This window comes from Lactuca serriola, chromosome 3, assembly GCF_051521515.1.
Source record: "Lactuca serriola cultivar US96UC23 chromosome 3, Lser_US96UC23_V15, whole genome shotgun sequence".
In the NCBI taxonomy this organism is placed as follows: Eukaryota; Viridiplantae; Streptophyta; class Magnoliopsida; order Asterales; family Asteraceae; genus Lactuca; species Lactuca serriola.
In genome coordinates, this window is record NC_136410.1 from 141,088,794 (window position 1) to 141,112,730 (window position 23,937).

Sequence of the window (23,937 nt, forward strand, 5' to 3'; positions counted from 1 at the left end):
AGTCCAATGCTCAGAACTTATGAGTACACATGATTGTTGTAGCCTTGTCCAACACCTTAGACCTCTGCAACCAATCATGACAGCCTTGATTCATACCTACTTCCGACATATGACCGACTGTGGAGGTTTGAATAATATGTTATACCAAACAAAAATTATTCTGGAAGTCAAAACATGCAAAAGAAATATAGTAAACGATCGACAAGAGATAGCAACACTTTACTCATAAATAAAACACCTTTTATTCATCATCTAATGTCAATTACACTTTACAAATTTCTAGGTTATCTAACTACTAAATCTAATATCATCCTTCATCCCTATGCTCCAAGCATGCTGGAGATGCTTAACCCGAGTCAGTCCCTTCGTAAGGGGATCTGCTGGGTTCTCATCCGATGATACCCTCTTTGCCACGAGGAGTCCTTCTTCTATCCAATGTCTGACAAAATGGTATTTTCTGTCGATGTGTCTGGATCTCCCGTGATCCCTTGGTTCCTTGGCTAAGGCAACAGCGCTTTAACTGTCACAGAAAATTTCCATTGGATCTTTAATAGCTGGTACAACTCCAAGGTCTCCAATGAAGTTCTTCAGCCATATCGCCTCTTTTGCCGCCTCGCTAGCTGCAATATACTCTGATTCACAAGTTGAATCACCCACTGTCTCTTGCTTGGAACTCTTCCAAGAAATTGCTCCTCCATTTAGGGTAAAGACCCAGCCCGACTGAGAGCGGAATTTATCCCTATCAGTCTGGAAGCTAGCATCACTATACCCTACAACTCTCAAGTCATCACTCCCACCGAGGGTAAGGACCCAGTCCTTAGTCCTTCGTAGGTACTTGAGGATATTATTTACCGCAGTCCAGTGTGCCTTGCCAGGGTTCCCCTGATACCTGCTAACCATGCTCAGTGCAAAGGCTACATCAGGTCGAGTACATGTCATTGCATACATGATCGAACCTACAACCGAAGCATAAGGTATTCGACTCATTTATGCAATCTCATCCTCAGTGCTAGGGCTTTGTGTCTTACTCAATCTGGCGTTACTCTGGATGGGTAACTCTCCTTTCTTGGAGTCCTGCATGCTGAATCTCTTCAGCACCTTATCCAAGTAGGTACTCTGACTAAGTCCAATTAGTCTTTTACTCCGATTTCTCAAGATCCTTATCCCTAGAATATAGGCAGCTTCTTTTAGGTCCTTCATAGAGAAACACTTCCCAAGCCAGGGCTTAACTTCCTGCAGAGTTGGGATGTCATTTCCTATGAGTAGTATGTCATCCACATACAATACCAAAAAGCTAACTATACTCCCACTAGCCTTGACATACACGCAAGACTCATCTTCACTTCTAGAAAAGCCAAATTCCTTGACCTTTTCATCAAAGCAAAGATTCCATCTGCGAGGTGCTTGCTTCAATCCATAAATGGATTTTTCAAGCTGACACACTTTATTAGGGTACTCGTTGCTGACAAAACCCTCTGGTTGACTCATGTAAACATCTTCAGCCAACTTTCCATTAAGGAAATTGGTTTTGACATCCATTTGCCATATTTCATAGTCATGAAATGCAGCTATGGCTAACAGAACCCTAATAGACTTAATCTTGGCTACTGGAGAAAAGGTCTCATCATAGTCCACTCCAGGAATTTGAGAGAAGCCCTTTGCAACCAGTCGAGCCTTATAAGTGTGTACTTTACCATCCATGTCGGTCTTCTTCTTGAAGACCCATTTGCACCCTACTGTCTTACGACCTGGTACATTCTCAACCAAGTTCCAAACTTGATTTTCATACATGGACTGTATTTCGCTGTCCATTGCCTCTTTCCTCTTGGCTGACTCAAGGCCTGCCATGGCTTCCGCATAACTGTTAGGTTCATCCAGACCTATCAGTGTCTGATCACTGATAAGTGTATCACCTTCTGTAGTAATGTGGAATCCATAGTAACGCTCAGGAGCATTCCTAACCCTTGTGGACCGCCTCAGAGGTACAGACTTGTCAATTGGCTCAACAGGAGTTTCCTCCTCAAGTTGAGTGCTAGGGTTTGAAGTTCCTTCACCGCTTGAATCTTGAATTTCTTCAAGATCAACTTGCCTCCCACTGTTTCCTTGGCTTATAAAATATCTCTCTCTCTCTCTCTCTCTCTCTCTCTCTCTAAAGAAATCCTTCCTAGCTACAAAGACCACATTTTCACTAGGTGTGTAGAAGAGGTAACCAAAGGATTGCTATGGGTAGCGGATGAAAGTACACCTCTCGCTTCGAGGTTCGAGCTTATCATGAGTCTCGCGTCTCAGGAAAGCCTCACAACCCCAAATCTTGATGTCGTCTAGTTTAGGTACTTTACCAGTCCACATCTCGTGAGGAGTTTTGGCAACTTTCTTTGTAGGGACTAGATTAAGGATATGGGCGGCAGTCTCTAAGGCATACCCCCAAAACGAGATTGGTAACGAAGCTCGACTCATCATGGAACGAACCATATCCAATAAGGTTCGATTACGCCTCTCAGCCACACCATTCAACTGTGGTGTCCTGGGAGGTGTCAATTGTGAGACTATCCCACATTCCCTTAGATAGTCAAGGAACTCTGAACTAAGGTACTCACCACCACGACCGGATCGAAGCATCTTAATGTTCCTGCCCAATTGATTCTCGACTTCCTGTTTAAATTCCTTAAACCTTTCGAACGTCTCTGACTTATGCTTGATCATGTAGACATATCCATATCTACTGTAATCATCAGTAAAAGTCAAATAATAACGATTAGCATCCCTTGTGGCATGTTTGAATGGTCCACACACATCCGTGTGTACAAGGTCCAACAAACCTTCACCCCTCTCACACGAGCCTGTGAAGGGTGACTTTGTCATTTTTCGAAGTAAGCATGATTCGCAACTATCATCTGACTTTAGGTCAAATGACTCCAAGACTCCATCCTTTTGGAGTTGGCCTATGCGTTTCTTGCTTATATGTCCAAGACGACAATGCCATAATGATGCTTTATCCAAGTTATTATTAACAGAATCAATACACAATACATTATTTCCAAACTTATTGTAACAGCCCGGAATTTCAGGTATCTTTATTGATTTGATTATTTTTGTGTTTTGAGAGTGGACTCGACGAGTTGGAGCTCAGACTCGCCGAGTAGGGTCGCGATTCTGGGCGCGGGATTCGATTGGACTCGGCGAGTCCAGTATATGGACTCGGCGAGTCTGCGCTGTTTAATGAAACCCTAATTTCTCGGGTTTGGGACCTATTTAAAGGGCCTTATGGCCGTCATTTGTGCTCGCCAGTCCCTTGAGTGAAACCCTAATCGAGTGCGAGCGTTTGGAGCATAGAAAGAGGCTATTATTGATCTTGGAGGTGTCATCTGTGCAAGGAAAGAGGAAATCAGCCAAGGGGAAAGCAAGAGGAGCCATCTTCTGAGGATTTGGAGTCCAGAGCATCTCTTTTGGGGTAATATTTCAAACTATTCTCTTCTTGTTGGTGTTTTCATTGATTTAGGGTTTATTGAACCCTTTTGTGGCTAGATCTTGTGCTCCCTTGGACCCCTAAGAGATTTAGACTATAGATCTGGACCCCTAAAGGTCCAGAGTGTCCCTTTGCCCAAGCTTTTTGGGAATCAATGGAAGTTGTGGGTTGAAACCCTTATGCTTTAGATCAAAATGTTCATTATAAGCCATGGGGTATGTTATGGACACCAAGATAGGGACTTTACGTGGTGAATCAGTCTTGAAAGGCTAGATCTATGAATTGATGGAACAGATCTGACCTTTGAAGCGAGTTTGAGTAATTGCATGGCATGGACTCGCCGAGTCCAATGAGAAGACTCGACGAGTAGCTTGAAGATGGCCTTAGATTGGCCAGTGAGTGATCCAGTCGAGTCACGGGTTGACTCAGTGAGTCAGGACGAGTTAGAGAGGGTCGACAGGTGGTCTGAGTCGAGTTGGGACTCGTCGAGTTGTTCTTGAGACTCGGCGAGTTGAGTCGGGGTGGCCCCGCGACTCTCCCAGGTGGAACTCGTCGAGTCAGGGAACGCACTCGACGAGTATGAAGGGAATCTTATAGAGTTGGCGGATACGTCTAGACTCGCCGAGTTGCCCTTGTGCACTCGCCGAGTCCGGTCAAGTTGACTGTTGACCGTTGACCAGAGTTGACCTATGTTTGACTTCTTAGGGATAGTCAAACTTAGTAGATAAAAGTGTTAATAAGAGATGTATGATGTTATAGGGAGATTGTAGCTCGGCGATTCGAGCACGAGTGACTTCGGGATTTGCTAGCTTTCGATATTCACGAGGTGAGTCTTCTCACTATACTGTAACCGGAAGAGTTTGACTGTGTGACCGGAAGGTCGGATATGATATGTGATATATGTGCTATATGTGGTAAGTTAATTGCTATACGTGCTATGTATGTTATGTGGGCCGGAAGGCATTATGTTATGGGCCGGAAGGCGTGTAATGTGGACCGTAAGGTTGGTGTGGGTAGGACCGGAAGGTTTACCCAGCAGGGACGGAAGTCCCCTGAGACACATGGACCGGAAGGTCAGGGCCTGGAAAGGCGTATGTGCGTAAGTTGTACTTTGGGGAACTCACTAAGCATTTATGCTTACAGTTGTTGTGTATGTGTTTCAGGTACTAGCGAGGACCGTGGGAAGGTGCCGACGTGATCTGTACACACTGATAGATGTTTTGTGATCTTGGGATTCATATGATTTGTATTTAGACATGACACATGGAATGTTTATGCCTTGTTTTGAATGAAAATACTTTATTTTGGAAATGAAAAATTTGTTTGAAAATTTACGTTGTTACAAATTGGTATCAGAGCCTTGATTTGAGGGATTCGGGTGCACCTTCGGGCGTAACTGAACTCAAACCGAGGATTTGAGGAAAACTTTTAAAATAAAGGCATAAACTTTTATAAATAATTTTGTGGTAAACAAAAAAGAAGCAGTGTGTACGATCAGTCAGCGCCCGAACGGTAAAGATCCCCAAAATACCTTACAAAGTCATGTTAAGAGATAAGATACGATATGAATTGTTATGCATGCTAGAAGACTAGGTATTCATGATAGGACTAGAGTGGCCTGATTTGTGATGCCTTAGTCTAGGGAGGTTTGCCGATATGAGATGCTTTGATAGCGTGCGGGTAGATAGTGCATAACAAAAGTAGAGTGCTCACTATCCGGGTTTGGGGAGGAAGACTTAGGATGAATGCTGATGCGGTGTGGTCGGTAGTATTGGGCCCGTACTACCGAAGACACCGGGTCAGGGGGAAACCCAAGTAAGAATCCCTAGATATTGGAGACTGAGTAGGGTTGCGTTATCGAGTGCGATTATACTCGATGGAGTCTCTGATAGTTTTATGTTGTATTTCAGAGACATCATGGTTGGACCACGCCACAGACCGAGTACGAGCGGTGTGAGTGACGAGGGGATTCGTCAGATGATTCATGAGGAGGTGGCTGCAGCGATCCGGGCTGAGATTCCGAAGATGTTTGGGTCTATTAAGACCACCTTGATGGAGACTTTTGATGAGCGGTATGCCGCATTGACTGAGGCTGCAGCCGCTGCAGCTACCGCAGCTGTGGCCGCTGCCAGGCCACAGGGGGGGTGACTCGTTGCTGTTTCGGGAGTTCAGCAACACGAAGCCACCTGAGTTTGATGGGACGCAGGATCCGATTGCTGCGATGAGGTGGATCGCTGATATTGAGGGGTGCTTCTACACTTGTTCATGTCCGGAGCATCTGAGGGTACGGTTCGCTTTGAACCAGCTCCGGCTGGGAGCGAAGGATTGGTGGAAGTTCGTGATGGCGAATTTCACTTTGGCAGAGATTTCAGCAGTGTCATGGGAGAGGTTTACCTCTATGTTCAGAGACGAGTACGTTCCCCCGGTGGAGAGGGAAGGATTGGTTCAGGAGTTCTTGACCCTCAAGTAAGGTACTGATTCGGTTGCGGTGATCACGCGGAAGTTTCATGAGAGGGCGATGTTCTGCCCCGAGCTAGTGTCCACAGAGCAGGCTCGGATGAGCCGGTACTTGGGTGTTTTGAGGAGGGATATCCGGGAGTTTGTGTCAAACTCCACGTATCATACTTTTGCTGAGGTTCAGGCAAATGCCAGGAAGCACGAGATCGAGTTGGAGACCCAGGCCAGGGAGGAGGCCAAGTCTCAGCGGGTGGATCGGCGGCCGGCTCAGTCTCAGTCGGCAGCCAAGCGGACTAAGTCCGCCGATTCGAGGATGGGAGGTCCGAAGGGCCGCACTTGCGGAAAGTGCGGCAAGGGTCATGAGGGGACATGTCGATCTGGTGCTTGCTACAAGTGTGGCAAGGAGGGGCACATCGCTAGGGATTGCCCCAAGGGGTTTATGGTTTGCTTTCATTGCAACCAGACAGGCCATCAGAAGGCCGAGTGCCCTCAGCTTCTTCAGGGATCTGCACCTGCTGCCAGGACTACTGAGACTCGACCGGTGAAGGTCGAGGCCTCGAAGGCTCGTGGGAGAGCCTTTCAGCTGACTGCGGAGGAGGTCCGCGCTGCGCCCGATGTTGTGGCAGGTATGCTTTATTTCATGTATTTATTTTGATGTTGAGATGTTATGCTTATGTTATGTTATGCGCAGGTACTTTCCTTGTGAACTCTGTGCCTGCTTTAGTGCTATTTGACTCTGGTGCGAGTCGGTCTTTTGTATCTTTGGCCTTTAGTCAGCATATCAGCGTTAGTCGTGAGCCGTTGAGTCGGCCTTTGAGAGTTTCTATAGCTGACGAGAGAGTGATTTGTGCCACGGAGGTTCTCCGGGGATGTGTGTTAGAGATTTTCGGGGTTGAGTTTCCGATTGATCTGATTCCGATTGCGATGGGTGATGTCTGTGTCATTGTGAGCATGGACTGGTTGAGCCGATTCGGCGCCGTCATCGACTGTGAGCGTCAGCTGGTGACTATGCGAGACCCTAGTGGGGGAGTTCTTTCGGTGTAAGGCGAGGGTACCCGTTCAGGATCAACTTTTTGTTCGGCTGCTAGGGCGAGGCAGTGTTTGCAGCAGGGCTGCAAGGGTTTTGTGGCGTATGTGATGGATGCGCGGGAGGCTTCCGAGAGACCGAGATCAGTCGAGGAGGTCCCAGTGGTGTGTGAGTTTCCAGATGTTTTTCCCGAGGAGCTGCCGGGAGTACCTCCTGTGAGGCAAGTGGAGTTTGGTATTGATTTGGTTCCGGGAGCCGCGCCTATTGCTTAGGTGCCTTATCGTCTTGCACCTCCAGAGATGCCAGAGTTATCCTCACAGCTTCAGGAGCTGCTGGGGAAAGGATTCATTCGGCCGAGCAGCTCGTCGTGGGGAGCACCTATTCTGTTCGTCAAGAAGAAGGATGGTTCACACCGGATGTGCATTGATTACCGGGAGTTGAACAAGTTGACGATCAAGAACTGTTACCCGTTACCGAGGATCGACGATTTATTCGATCAGTTGCAGGGAGCATCATGGTTTTCCAAGATCGATCTGAGGTCGGGGTACCATCAGGTGAGAGTGCGGGATGAGGACGTCCAGAAGACAGCGTTTAGGACGCGTTATGGGCATTATGAGTTTGTGGTGATGCCTTTGGGGCTCACCAATGCCCCGGCTGTGTTCATGGATCTCATGAACAGGGTATGCAGGCCGATGTTGGATTGGTCAGTGATTGTATTTATCGATGATATTTTGGTGTATTCGAGATCTAGAGAGTAGCATGAGGAGCATTTGAGGGAGGTCCTCGAGGTATTGAGATCGGAGAAGCTTTATGCAAAGTTCTCCAAATGCGATTTCTGGTTGCGGGAGGTCCAGTTCCTAGGACATCTCGTTAACCAGGAAGGGATACTGGTCGATCCGGCCAAAGTCGAGGCGGTGATGAGCTGGGAGGTGCCAAAGTCACCATCGGAGATCAGGAGCTTCCTTGGGTTGGCAGGGTATTATCGGAGATTTATCAAGGATTTCTCCAAGATCGCAGTGCCGCTCACTAGATTGACCCGGAAGGGTGTTGCATTCTCATGGGGTCCCGAGCAGCAGACCTCCTTTGAGACACTTCGCCAAAGGTTGTGCGAAGCCCCGGTATTAGCTCTCTCGGAAGGGATGGAGGATTTCGTAGTATATTGCGATGCATCGATTTTGGGGCTGGGTGCAGTTTTGATGCAGCGGGGTCATGTGATAGCTTATGCGTCGAGGCAGCTGAAGCCTCATGAGACGAGATTTCCCACGCATGATTTAGAGTTGGGGGCAGTAGTGTTCGCTCTCAAGAGTTGGCGTCACTACTTGTATGGGGTTCGATGTATGATATACACGGACCATAAGAGCTTGAAGTATTTGATGGATCAGCCCAACCTAAATATGCGTCAGAGGAGGTGGTTGGATGTGGTCAAGGATTATGATTGTGAGATCCTGTACCACCCAGGCAAGGATAATGTGGTAGGCGATGCATTGAGTCGCAGGGCGGAGAGCACTCCACTGCGAGATGTATGTTTGAGATTGACCGTGATAGCTCCAGTATTGGATGCTATTCGTGGGGCACAGGCCGAGGCTGTGCGACCGGAGATGCAGAAGAGAGAGCGGGTCGTTGGTTTGGTTTCAGAGTTCGTTACAGATGGACGAGGGCTTATGACATTTCAGGGCCGGATTTGGGTACCGTTCGTGGGTGGTACGCGTATTACTTTGATGGAAGAGGCTCATCGGTCGAAGTTTTCGATCCATCCGGGGGCTACAAAGATGTATTTGGATTTGAGGAAAGAGTATTGGTGGCCCTGTATGAAGAGGGACGTCGCATGGTTTGTTGAGAGGTGCTTGACCTGCCGCAGGGTTAAGGCCGAGCACCAGAGACCGCATGGCAAGTTGCAGCCATTGGAGGTTCCCGAATGGAAGTGGGAACAGATCACTATGGATTTCATCACCAAATTGCCAAGGACTGCCAGAGGAGTTGATGCAATTTGGGTGATTGTGGATAGGTTGACGAAGAGCGCTCACTTCCTTGCCATCAGTGAGAGTTCTTCGGCGGAGAAGTTGGCGGAGATTTATGTGAGAGAAGTGGTATCTCGGCATGGGGTGCCGATCTCGATTGTTTCAGACCGTGATGTGCGCTTCACTTCCAGATTCTGGAAGAAATTTCATGAGGAGCTGGGTACTAAATTGCATTTTAGTACCGCATATCATCCCCAGTCAGACGGCCAGAGCGAGCGGACGATTCAGACGCTTCAGGACATGCTTCGAGCGTGTGTGTTAGATTTCGGGGGTAGCTGGGATGCGTATTTACCCTTGGCAGAGTTTTCCTACAACAACAGCTATCATTCGAGCATTGGTATGCCGCCCTTTGAGCTGTTGTATGGTAGGAGGTGACGGACCCCCATTTGCTGGGGAGAGGTTGGGCAGAGAGTGATGGGCAGTACAGAGATCGTGCTTCAGACGACAGAGCAGATTCAGCAGGTCAGACAGAGGTTATTGACCACCCAGAGCCGATAGAAGAGTTATGCAGACAGACTCCGGTCCGAGCTTGAGTTTCGGGTCGGCGACTTCGTTCTCCTGAAGGTCTCTCCTTGGAAAGGAGTGATTCGATTCAGGAAGAGGGGCAAGTTGGGGCCCCGGTATATTGGGCCATTTCGTGTGATTGCAAGGGTAGGCCGGGAAGCCTATCGTTTGGAGTTGCCAGCCGAGTTGGGGCAGATCCACGACACTTTTCACGTGTCGCAATTGAGGAAGTGTATAGCCGATGAGTCGGCAGTGGTTCCATTAGAGGATATTCATGTGGATGCGAGTTTGAATTATGCTGAGAGGCCTGTGGCCATCAGGGATCGGAAGATCAAGGTTCTGAGGAACAAGGAGGTACCCCTGGTGTTGGTCCAGTGGCAACACCGGAAAGGATCGGAGATGATCTGGGAGCCGGAGCGCGAGATGTGGGAGCAGCATCCGGAGCTATTTTCAGAGCGAGACTTCGAGGGCGAAGTCTAGTTCTAGTGGGGGAGAATTGTAACAGCCCGGAATTTCAGGTATCTTTATTGATTTCATTATTTTTGTGTTTTGAGAGTGGACTCGGTGAGTTGGAGCTCAGACTCGCCGAGTAGGGTCGCGATTCTGGGCGCGGGATTCGATTGGACTCGGCGAGTCCAGGATATGGACTCGGCGAGTCTGCGCTGTTTAATGAAACCCTAATTTCTCGGGTTTGGGACCTATTTAAAGGGCCTTATGGCCGTCATTTGTGCTCGCCAGTCCCTTGAGTGAAACCCTAATCGAGTGCGAGCGTTTGGAGCATAGAAAGAGGCTATTGTTGATCTTGGAGATGTCATTTGTGCAAGGAAAGAGGAAATCAGCCAAGGGGAAAGCAAGAGGAGCCATCTTCTGAGGATTTGGAGTCCAGAGCATCTCTTTTGGGGTAATATTTCGAACTATTCTCATCTTGTTGGTGTTTTCATTGATTTAGGGTTTATTGAACCCTTTTGTGGCTAGATCTTGTGCTCCCTTGGACCCCTAAGAGATTTAGACTATAGATCTGGACCCCTAAAGGTCCAGAGTGTCCCTTTGCCCAAGCTTTTTGGGAATCAATGGAAGTTGTGGGTTGAAACCCTTATGCTTTAGATCAAAATGTTCATTATAAGCCATGGGGTGTGTTATGGACACCAAGATAGGGACTTTACGTGGTGAATCAGTCTTGAAAGGCTAGATTTATGAATTGATGGAACATATCTGACCTTAGAAGCGAGTTTGAGAATTGCATGGCATGGACTCGTCGAGTCCAATGAGCAGACTCGGCGAGTAGCTTGAAGATGGCCTTAGATTGGCCAGTGAGTGATCCAGTCGAGTCACGGTTGACTCAGTGAGTCAGGACGAGTTAGAGAGGGTCGACAGGTGGTCTGAGTCGAGTTGGGACTCGTCGAGTTGTTCTTGAGACTCGGCGAGTTGAGTCGGGGTGGCCCCGCGACTCTCCCAGGTGGAACTCGTCGAGTCAGGGGAAGCACTCGACGAGTATGAAGGGAATCTTATGGAGTTGGCGGATACGTCTAGACTCGCCGAGTTGCCCTTGTGCACTCGCCGAGTCCGGTCAAGTTGACCGTTGACCGTTGACCAGAGTTGACCTATGTTTGAATTCTTAGGGATAGTCAAAATTAGTAGATATAAGTGTTAATAAGAGATGTATGATGTTATAGGGAGATTGTAGCTCGGCGGTTCGAGCACGAGTGACTTCGGGATTTGCTAGCTTTGGATATTCACGAGGTGAGTCTTCTCACTATACTGTAACCGGAAGAGTTTGACTGTGTGACCGGAAGGTTGGATATGATATGTGATATATGTGCTATATGTGGTAAGTTAATTGTTATACGAGCTATGTATGTTATGTGGGCCGGAAGGCATTATGTTATGGGCCGGAAGGCGTGTAATGTGGACCGTAAGGTTGGCGTGGGTAGGACCGGAAGGTTTACCCAGCAGGGACGGAAGTCCCCTGAGACACATGGACCGGAAGGTCAGGGCCTGGAAAGGCGTATGTGCGTAAGTTGTATTTTGGGGAACTCACTAAGCATTTATGCTTACAGTTGTTGTGTATGTGTTTCAGGTACTAGCGAGGACCGTGGGAAGGCGCCGGGGTGATCTGTACACACTGATAGATGTTTTGTGATCTTGGGATTCATATGATTTGTATTTTGACATGACACATGGAATGTTTATGCCTTGTTTTGAAAGAAAATACTTTATTTTGGAAGTGAAAAATTTGTTTGAAAATTTACGCTGTTACAGTTATCAACCACAGATACTGTTTCATACACGCCATCACAAGGTAATGCTTTAAAATAAAGAACATTTTAAAGAAATCATTAATCGAACCAACTTCATTATCAAATGAAAAGGTGAAACCTTGTTTATACAATGCATCAAAGGAAATAATATTTCTTGCCATTTCTGGCGAATAACAATACTTATTCAAATCTAAACTAAACCCACTACTTAGCAATAAAGTATAAACTCCAATCTTGGTGACAGGTAAAGCTTTCCTATTCCCCATGATTAGGTTTATTCTTCCTTGCTCCAAATTCTCACTTCTTCTTAGTCCCTGCAAGTCACAACAAATGTGAATACCACAACTGGTATCTAGGACCCAAGATTTAGAATGGGGTGAGTTATTAAAAATGATAGTGTAAATACCTGCATGGTTGGGTTTAACTTTCCCATCCTTCACATCTTGCTGGTATTTTGGGTAGTTCCGCTTCCAATGTGATTTTTCATGGCAATAGAAGCATTCAGCCTCTTTTGGGTCAGAAGAAGGAGTAACAAAACCTTTCTTGGTTCCACTTGAAAAAGAGCCATCAAGGGTCTGAGCCTTGGTACCCTTTGAAGATCTCTTTCTCTTCTTCCCTCGACTTTTCCCGATTTCCAAAACTGGAGTAGAGTTTGGAGTAGAAGTGTTAACAACCGACTTCCCCTTCAGACCTGTTTCTGTGGTCTTGAGAAGTTCCAGAAGTTTGCTGAGTGTGACCTCTTCCTTATTCATGTGATATGTCATGCGGAATTGATCATATGTCACACCCCAAAACCAAGAACGGCGGAAACGTTCTGGGGCGGAGGACATCATGTATAATATCAACAACAATGTAAAGTAGTAAACAAGCAACAACATCATCCATTGCATTAATAAAATAATTATTATACAATTGTATTCTGACAAATTTTGATAAACACTAAAGCATAAATCAAAATGAAAGATAAGTCTTGAATAAGCTCCATCTTCCGTTCTCCTTGCATCGGTACCTGTCTATGATGACCTGAGGATACAAGTAATTTTGAAAGCGAGTATCAGCTATAAAGCTGGTGAGATCATAAGTATTAATGTGTCTTAATTTGTAAAACTTATGATTTTTAAGACTTGACATTGTTTTGAAAGAAAACTCATAAAAGTATGAAAATGTTTGTAGATCAGCTGTAAACGTTTGAAAAACCCTAGAATCCCTATGATTCCTATTAGTAACAAAAGGAGTCTTCTACCAAGACTTAACTGTGCTCTTTGTAGTCTTCTACCAAGACCTAATTGTGTTACTATTATTATCATTATAAGAAATTTGATCCTTTGTTACAAGGATACCTAAATATAATTTTTACCTCAATGGTTATGTGAATGAATCACAAATATAGGTAATAATATAACTAACTTGAATCATACCCTTTGGTACTATAAACGTTAACTTTAAGCCATCCGTAGACGTACTCTTTACCTCTGTTGCTAACAGCCGGGTATAGGAATAGTCAATCCCTCATCGTGCACCTGAAAAGGTACCAACCTTTTGACATCCGTAGATGTACTTTTACCTCTGTAGCTAACAGAGATTCTAAGAATGGTCAATCCCCCAACTCGCATCCTCTATTACAAGGATAATAATCTATTCTATCTCGTCGATTATGTGATCTTATCACAAGGAAAAGGTAAGAACACAAATTTAAAAACGGAGTCGATACATATAAAATGTAATAGGAATCCTACTGATGTATCTATGCACAAGTACTCCTATAAGTATAGTAATGTAAATATTATAGTAGAGTACGGTAAGGTTCTACGTGTGCTAGCTGTAATGTATGTTCTCTTTATCTAGCAAGTATAGTAATATAAACGTTCTAGTATAGATGTATATGTTCTCGTCCTAGTATAGTTTGTACATGTAATGTATAGTAATGTTTTAGAAAGTATTGACTCATGAATGAACTGACTCATTGTATAATATCGCATTCTAGTAATGGTTCTGGTATCTTCCTGAACTACCCATACGGTAGCTTACTAGTAATCTAAGTGGTATGTATGGACGTGGATGTATACCCTTGCTACCCAAGGGCATAGGATGAACTGGAAGGACCTTTTATGACTTTATATCTACACGTGATATATAACTAATATTTAAACGACTTTCGGACGAGTATCCAATATCCCACCAGACCACATCTCAAGGCGCGAAAAGGAAATAGGGTGGATAGCCTTCCTAAGTCTTTTAAACATTTCTTATATAACCATACATATAGAGGCATGCAAATTTTATAATATAAAAGTATAAATAAGTTTTTTAAAACATTTGAAACATAGACATTAGTTTAAGGAAAAGATCGACTTGATGTCAATCTATAAAACAATTTGAAGGCATAATTTTGATAAAACAATATAAGTATAAGGAACATTTGTTTGAAATACAGTTGTAAATAAGTTTGAAATATGATAAACAGAGTAAGAGGTACAGTGTAATAAGGAGTTTAAAACATATAAAATGTTTATAAAAATCATTTGAAGGAAACTGTTTGGTAAAACGGCTAATGAGTAGCCAAATCTTTTGAATGTTGTATATTAATCACATGTGATTGATGTAATAAGTAATACACTCCTACTTACTAATCACATGCGATTGACATAATAAGTAGCATGATTCTACTTGTATCCCCCCCATAAAGCATTTAAAAGTAGTTTAAAACATTATTTAAGGGGTATGAACTCACATGAAAGCTTGAAGATAGCGAGATGGATAACCGGGCAGAGTTTCGTCTCGGGAAACAGATTTTTCTCGGGATTCTCGGGAATCTCGGGAGTAAAATCGAACCTCGGGACTTGAGCAAAAAGGCCAGAGCTTCGGGTTTGAACGGGCACGGAAAACGAGGCAAGACGCAAGAGAAAAGAGGAGAATTGAGCAAATAATTCGGAAAGCCTCGCATCCTATTTATAGGAAGGCTAAACCGCCTCGGTACGCGGGGCGTACGCTCGTACGCAGCGCGTACGCGTACGTCATGAATGACCGAAGCCTCGACTGCCTCAGCTTCGGATGGGACGGGTTGCTGGGTACGCGGGTCGGATGGGACGGCGGGTCGGACGGGACAACGGGTCGGATGGGGCGGAGCTTCGGACGGGTCAGACGGGTCGGATTCCTCGGATATGGCGACGTGGACGATCCGAGGCCCTTGATCTCAGTACGCGGGGCGTACGATGGTACGCAGGGCGTACTTCGGTCTTATCCGATGACTCCCCTTCGGATAATACCGGGAGTTTATAATTAAATTTATTTTTATTTTAATTAAACTTCTAAAATTCATATCTCCCTCATACGAACTCCGTTTTTGACGTTCTTTATATCCACGCGAAGGTGAGACCAAGATCTACAACTTTCGTTTAGAATCCGCTGGCAAATTCCAACATTATTTTTATTATATATTTAATAAAATGACGCGATTAAGGAATTTCTTCAAAAATTCATAACTTTCACATCCGAAGTCAGATTTGGACGTTATTTTTATGTACGATCATAAATTGAGGTTGTCTATAACTTTCATTTTGATACTTAAGGCTAAAAACTATTGCATCGAAAATTTTGCGTTTTTCGTTTAATCGCTGATGCCGGTTTTGCCGAGAATCTTCGGTTGGTCATAACTTCTTCGTTATAACTCGGATTTTAGGGTTCTTTATATGCTTGGAAACCTTGATACGATTCTAACTACTCTATTTAACCAAATTAAGATTTTAGGAAAATTACATTTTGCCCTAAATTTGATTGGTTTTACATTACATTGAATCGAAATATCGGGTTGTCACATCATCCCCCCGTTAGAAGGAATTTCGTCCCGAAATTAGATTTTAAGAAAGGAAGTATGCACGAATGGTCGAGTCGTGAGGAGGAAACTTCCTAATCGATTGGTTCTAGTGCATCTAATTGTTAACAGGTTTTCAGTTGGCATTCCAACGAACCTTCACTAACTGGCGATGGTGTTTCTTCGTCCTCTTGACCTCTCGGTCGAGGGTCACTGTGGTTCTAATACGAAGTTGAGGATCTCGAAGAGTGGACTTGCAATAGTCCTAACGGAAAGGTATGGTTTCACGATCGAGATGCGAAGAGTAGAAAGTACGTTACTGAGTTCGCGGAGTGGGTCTTGTTTGTGTGAGGCACGGGACCGATTCTGATAAGAATCTCGGAGGTCCTGTCTAACTTGGATTTAGATTTCCACGCTTTACGAAGCGTATTAAGCCATTCCCAAAGTGAGTTATCCTAAAGAACTTGGTCACCCACTTAGAATCTCAAAGGTTCCTTTTCTTACGTAACTCCTCAGTCAAAGGCCACCCCTTGCTGGGTCAAAGTCGTATGAGTTTCTGTAGCTTGCGAGGAGTTCTGAATGAACTAATGCGGTGGGTCGGTAAGACCTAGAATCTGGTGAAAAACTGTCGGCGTCTCTGGTGTCGATAAATGCTCAACGGTTTTGACAAATTGAAAGAGTACTCAAAATTTCTCACATTACTATCAGTGTGTCCTAGAAATTTGACTCTTCAATTTCAAAACTCATGCCTAGAGAACTTTGCTAAAGGTTCCTCTGTAGGAATGTTACCATGGGCTTCCTCTTACTATGAGGGTAGATAAGTAAGTCATTTCATGGGGAAATGACGAATTGATCCTAGTAAGAAAGACGTAACCCTTCATTTAACTCATGAAAACCATGGGCGTATTGGTCCTATCCGAAAGGTATCACTATGAACTCGAAGTGTCCGAATCGGGTTCGGAAGATAGTCTTCCTGACATCCTTCCCTAACACATCGAACTGGTGATATTCGGATCTCAGGTCCATTTCTGAAAGTAGATTCTTTCCTTACGTTTGCTCAACCATTTTGTCTAAGTGAGGCAGAGATAACGATTTCTATGAAAATCTTGACGGATTCCTCGATAACCGAGGCACATACGATGCGATCCATCGATCTCTGGAAGAATCTGACCGGGGTTCTCTAGGGTGAGAAACCTAGTCTTCTAATTCTATTTCTGTGTGGTTCGCCAAGTTGCTCGTGCTGTTCTTGTATCTCCGCGGGTGTTTAAACTATAAGGTGATCTGTCTTCGGGAGTGGTACTGGGTTCTAAGTTTATTCACATGATGATGTGATTACTCGTATACTTAGGCAGTTTCTCCGTCCTGAAGTTCATATTAGAATTCATACATGGTATCACCATAACAATTTCGGGTATACGAGTTGCATATAATTAAGGTTGAAAAGGTAGTCGAATAACTGATTCTTCTTTAAGCTCACATCCCATCGGAGAAAAAGAAGTTAAAGTGGAATCATCAATTCTAAGCCTGTAGAAGCTTGATTATATATCACTTTTATGTATACCATCCTCAGTGATAGAGCAATCGTATGAATCCTTGGATCAAACTTCACGTACTGTACGAGTGGTACTTCGGGGATTTCTTCGGAAAGAAATTAACTAAGAGGTACTCCTGGAATGAGCACTTCGGCGTTCTGATAAGACGGCTTCATTGGAAAAGTGATCTAGAAGATAGGGATGTACGTATGAAGCTGTTTTCGTGAGGATCAATTTGAATCTGATTGTATGATAATGTCGGAATCATACAGAAACTTTAAAGACATTAGAATTAAACATAGACGATTACAGACAAAACACAACTGTGCAACCATGAACAGAGTTACAGTACTTTAGATTTACCACTAGACTATTGTTGCGAATAGGATAAACTACAAAAGACAAGTATACGCAGCACGAGAATTCCTATACAGACAGAATCTCGCAAAAGGTAAGACTCTAGTTGCACTAGTTCTAGATAGTTTATAAGTCTGTTACAACGAACGCCCAAATTACATTTAACGTGGTTCCGGAGTAGGCTCTCCTGCAGCTGTGATCCTGAGAATCTTCCCATCTGCGCCAGAATTCTGCGTTATCGGACAATCCTTCTTGAAGTGCCCTATCTCACCGCATTGGTGGCATGACTGGCTAGTACTAGCCTTGGTGACGGGATTTCGGTGTTTAGCCAGTGTTATGTGGACACGAGTGCCTTCCTCATTACTCCACCTTGGAAATTTCTTTTTAAAGCGTTCTGCCGGAGTTGCCACTGGTGGTGGTGGCATGGCAAGTCTTTGGGCTCTCTTGCGCTCCCTTAGGGCTTTACGATATCGTCTCTTCCTTTTGGTCTTTAGGCTTCGCAAGTCCATGACTGTTGCCATTTGTTGGTTTCCCGGTTTTGTACTATCATCGGAACTCTCGACTCCTTTTTCAGTCTTGTTTGTGTTGCCTGTGTTGATGTGTGTAAGGAAAGTTGTCACCGCAGCTGCTACTGCAGCTTGTAATGTAGTGGCATCGATAGTAAAAGTAGAGGTCTCGTTGCTTGGCTGGTTGTTTCCGGATGACGACATGATTATTCCTACGATGCAGTCCTAGTACGGTATGGGAGTATGTTCGTAGAATGGTCTCAAGACGTTTGTCGTTCGAGTTGAGGTATCGTGGGTTGGTGAATAACAAGATCCAACCACTGAAAGAGATTTGGAAGTGTCTCCGGAGATAAATCACTATAGTCCAATGACTTGACTAAAGTATGATTCAGATAGACTCCAATGAAAGTAAGATAAAGGTACTTGAATGAAGAATGACGCATAAGTTAGCCGGCTGTCAATATCTTTGATATTCACGATGTAAAGATTCGGGAAAATGACCTTGTAAAGGTCTTACATCATATCCACAGAAGATAGTTCCTGACAGCATAAAGTCCTAACTAAAGTACTTACGGAACAAGATAATTTCATAGAAAATACCACATCGGGCATAGACAGAAAAACACGATTTCTTTTTTTATAAGGGAAAATAAAGTAAAGCGTCTACTACCGCGACGGTCATCCCTCTGGTGAACTCTTAGTTCAACCAATTGACGTTCCATGTCAAGTAGGTGTCTTTCGCACACCGTCTAGCGTACTCGGAGCTCTATGACTTCGGCTCGGGATTCAGACAGTGCTTGCAGCAGGGTTTCGTGGTTTCTCTCTGATCTCTCGTGAACATCCTCTAGATGAATGGTGTGGAGGGTATGTATTCTAGCATAGGCGACTACTTCTGAAATCTGATGTAGGGCTGTCCTGCCTTGAATCTCATTTCTGGCCTCTCTGCGGACCAAGATTGGCAAGACTATATCTGCTAAGCCCTCATTGCTCAAGTTGTAAAAGCTTTGGTCGCCATCAAATAGCATAAACTGATCTTGTCCTTGGCTCCCTGTTTCCAAGCATTCCACTCACTCAGGGTCGGGCCATGAAAAGCCGGCGAGGGTTAGGAATTGGAAAGGAGCTGCTTGGGGTAGGTTCTCATCCTCTGGTTCGGAGTTAACATCATAAGAAAAGTCTTCATCATGGTGATCATCCAAGGGGATAGGATGATCGTTCTCTGGTTCTTCTCCAATCCAACCAGCTATGACTTCATTCGGAAGATACTGGTTGTCACGGGGATGGAGTCCAGCTATCATTTTTATGCGAGAATTTAGGGTAAGAGGATAATTATTATACGAACTATCTAGATAATTATTTAGAAAACCTTCATTAGTTACATCGCTATTTGTGAAGTGCATACCAGCTATGTGTAATCTTAACAGGATAGACCTTCGAATAAGTGACCTTAACTCCTTATTCACACAGAATAGGGGTAAGGCAAAATTATCACAGATTCTGAGTCTATAACATCCTAATTACATGTAGCCTCAGTGTATCCACTTAGCAACTATCAACTTAGTAATGAAGATACCGTTTTAATTCTCAAGTATAAAGTACTTATAGTGACACCAAATACTCCTATAGTATTTTAATTTTTATGTTATGTTCTATTGTTCTCATTGTGGTAGGGTTGGTAAGATTTTAGCATTGTTGCAACCACACACTTAAACTTAGGCACATGCTAGTCAACCCTCGGATAATATAGGCGATCAGGCTATATCTTCCCAGTTTTGACCATATGTCTCTAAGCACACTTGTGTTGCCCAACAATCGTAATTCTTTTGTACTGTCCTAGTGACACTGATTTTAGTATGAATGCAGCACGTATACTTACTTAAATATTTTATTATTTAAAGTATAAACTCTAAATCAGAGTATTTTTAATCCCGTTGTATTTATAGTTAGTATATCTTTTATGGGTTGATATACTTAATTCACTATAAACAATGCTCTGATACCAATCTGTCACACCCCAAAACCGAGAACGGCGGAAACGTTCTGGGGCGGAGGATGTCATGTATAATATCAACAACAATGTAAAGTAGTAAACAAGCAACAACATCATCCATTGCATTAATAAAATAATTATTATACAATTGTATTCTGACAAATTTTGATAAACACTAAAGCATAAATCAAAATGAAAGATAAGTCTTGAATAAGCTCCATCTTCCGTTCTCCTTGCATCGGTACCTGTCTATGATGACCTGAGGATACAAGTAATTTTGAAAGCGAGTATCAGCTATAAAGCTGGTGAGATCATAAGTATTAATGTGTCTTAATTTGTAAAACTTATGATTTTTAAGACTTGACATTGTTTTGAAAGAAAGCTCATAAAAGTATGAAAATGTTTGTAGATCAGCTGTAAACGTTTGAAAAACCCTAGAATCCCTATGATTCCTATTAGTAACAAAAGGAGTCTTCTACCAAGACTTAACTGTGCTCTTTGTAGTCTTCTACCAAGACCTAATTGTGTTACTATTATTATCATTATAAGAAATTTGATCCTTTGTTACAAGGATACCTAAATATAATTTTTACCTCAATGGTTATGTGAATGAATCACAAATATAGGTAATAATATAACTAACTTGAATCATACCCTTTGGTACTGTAAACGTTAACTTTAAGCCATCCGTAGACGTACTCTTTACCTCTGTTGCTAACAGCCGGGTATAGGAATAGTCAATCCCTCATCGTGCACCTGAAAAGGTACCAACCTTTTGACATCCGTAGATGTACTTTTACCTCTGTAGCTAACAGAGATTCTAGGAATGGTCAATCCCCCAACTCGCATCCTCTATTACAAAGATAATAATCTATTCTATCTCGTCGATTATGTGATCTTATCACAAGGAAAAGGTAAGAACACGGATTTAAAAACGAAGTCGATACATATAAAATGTAATAGGACTCCTACTGATGTATGTATGCACAAGTACTCCTATAAGTATAGTAATGTAAATATTATAGTAGAGTACGGTAAGGTTCTACATGTGCTAGCTGTAATGTATGTTCTCTCTATCTAGCAAGTATAGTAATATAAACGTTCTAGTATAGATGTATATGTTCTCGTCCTAGTATAGTTTGTACATGTAATGTATAGTAATGTTTTAGAAAGTATTGACTCATGAATGAACTGACTCATTGTATGATATCGCATTCTAGTAATGGTTCTGGTATCTTCCTGAACTACCCATATGGTAGCTTACTAGTAATCTAAGTGGTATGTATGGACGTGGATGTATACCCTTGCTACCCAAGGGCATAGGATGAACTGGAAGGACCTTTTATGACTTTATATGTACACATGATATATAACTAATATTTAAACGACTTTCGGACGAGTATCCAATATCCCACCAGACCACATCTCAAGGCGCGAAAAGGAAATAGGGTGGATAGCCTTCCTAAGTCTTTTAAACATTTCTTATATAACCATACATATAGAGGCATGCAAATTTTATAATATGAAAGTATAAATAAGTTTGTTAAAACATTTGAAACATAGACATTAGTTTAAGGAAAAGATCGACTTGATGTCAATCTATAAAACAATTTGAAGGCATAAGTTTGATAAAACAATATAAGTATAAGGAACATTTGTTTGAAATACAGTTGTAAATAAGTTTGAAATATGATAAACAGAGTAAGAGGTACAGTGTAATAAGGAGTTTAAAACATATAAAATGTTTATAAAAATCATTTGAAGGAAACTGTTTGGTAAAACGGCTAATGAGTAGCCAAATCTTTTGAATGTTGTATATTAATCACATGTGATTGATGTAATAAGTAATATAATCCTACTTACTAATCACATGCGATTGACATAATAAGTAGCATGATTCTACTTGTATCACCCCCCATAAAGCATTTAAAAGTAGTTTAAAACATTATTTAAGGGGTATGAACTCACATGAAAGCTTGAAGATAGCGAGATGGAAAACCGGGCAGAGTTTCGTCTCGGGAAACGGATTTTTCTCGGGATTCTCGGGAATCTCGGGAGTAAAATTGAACCTCGGGACTTGAGCAAAAAGGCCAGAGCTTCGGGTTTGAACGGCACGGAAAACGAGGCAAGACGCAAGAGAAAAGAGGAGAATTGAGCAAATAATTCGGAAAGCCTCGCATCCTATTTATAGGAAGGCTGAACCGCCTCGGTACGCTGGGCGTACGCTCGTACGCAGCGCGTACGCGTACGTCATGCATGACCGAAGCCTCGACTGCCCCGGCTTCGGATGGGACGGGTTGCTGGGTACGTGGGTTGGATGGGACGGCGGGTCGGACGGGACAGCGGGTCGGACGGGTCGGAGCTTCGGACGGGTCGGACAGGTCGGATTCCTCGGATATGGCGACGTGGACGATCCGAAGCCCTTGATCTCAGTACGCGGGGCGTACGAAGGTACGCAGGGCGTACTTCGGTCCTATCCGATGACTCCCCTTCGGATAATACCGGGAGTTTATAATTAAATTTATTTTTATTTTAATTAAAGTTCTAAAATTCATATCTCCCTCATACGAACTCCGTTTTTGACGTTCTTTATATCCACGCGAAGGTGAGACCAAGATCTACAACTTTCGTTTAGAATCCGTTGGCAAATTCCAACATTATTTTTATTATATATTTAATAAAATGACGCGATTAAGGAATTTCTTCAAAAATTCATAACTTTCACATCCGAAGTCAGATTTGGACGTTCTTTTTATGTACGATCATAAATTGAGGTTGTCTATAACTTTCATTTAGATACTTAAGGCTAAAAACTATTGCATCGAAAATTTCGCGTTTTTCGTTTAATCGTTGATGCCGGTTTTGCCGAGAATCTTCGGTTGGTCATAACTTCTTCGTTATAACTCGGATTTTAGGGTTCTTTATATGCTTGGAAACCTTGATACGATTCTAACTACTTTATTTAACCCAATTAAGATTTTAGGAAAATTACATTTTTCCCTAAATTTGATTGGTTTTACATTACATTGGCTCGAAATATCGGGTTGTCACATCATAGCACGATGGTAAGGAGTGCAAAATGATATCTATTGCAAGCTCCTCAGGGAAGTTCAGATTAAGCTTCAACAATCGATCCACATACCTTTGCATTTTCTGCTTGTGGCTCGTGATGGATTCCCCGACCTTCATCATGGTTTTTATCATGGAGCAGATGATTTCATACCTTTCTTGTCGTGCACTTTGATGGTATCTTTCCATCAGATCTTGGTGCATTTCATAAGGGTAGAAATCCTCATAGGACTTTTGGAGTTCTGCTGTCATCGTGGCCATCACGATGCATGCCACCTTGGTAGCATCCCTTTCATGTGCCTGAAAGTCAGCGATCTCCCGGGGAGTTGCAGTGGTCTCATCAATCTCCTTAAGCTCCTTGTCAAGGACATATTCTTTTTCCTCGTAGCAGGTAATCATCCTGATGTTTCTGATCCATTCATTGAAGTTGGATCCATCAAAAGTGACTTTCCCACACAAGTTCATAAGGGTAAAGGAGACATTAGGATTAGAGCCAGAAGCAACATTGTTTGAAGACATCTGAAGGAAAAAGGACAAGATTAGTTTAGATATTTAGAGAGTCCTTAATAAGACACCCAAATGTAATATGAAGGCTAGGAACCAATCACAATATATTATAACTTAGAAGAGGTATGCCGTAATCCAAGCTATAACATATTTGAAAGGTAGGTGAATGATGATTCACCAATATCCACCACGAAAACCAAAATATTAAATATTAGGTTTTTTATTGGTTCTTAGAAATTCCTAGATTCTTTGAGATTCAATGAATTTTTCAAAGACATGTTTCAATCTCGAGTGTGCCCTCCAAGTTTTGTGACTGGGATACCGAGGATCACAAAACGAGGTGTGAAGTAACCATGCAAATCACTTGGTACCCTTAAAGTTGATCACAAAACGAGGTGTGAAGTAACCATGCGTCAAATGCTTCACACAACACTAAAT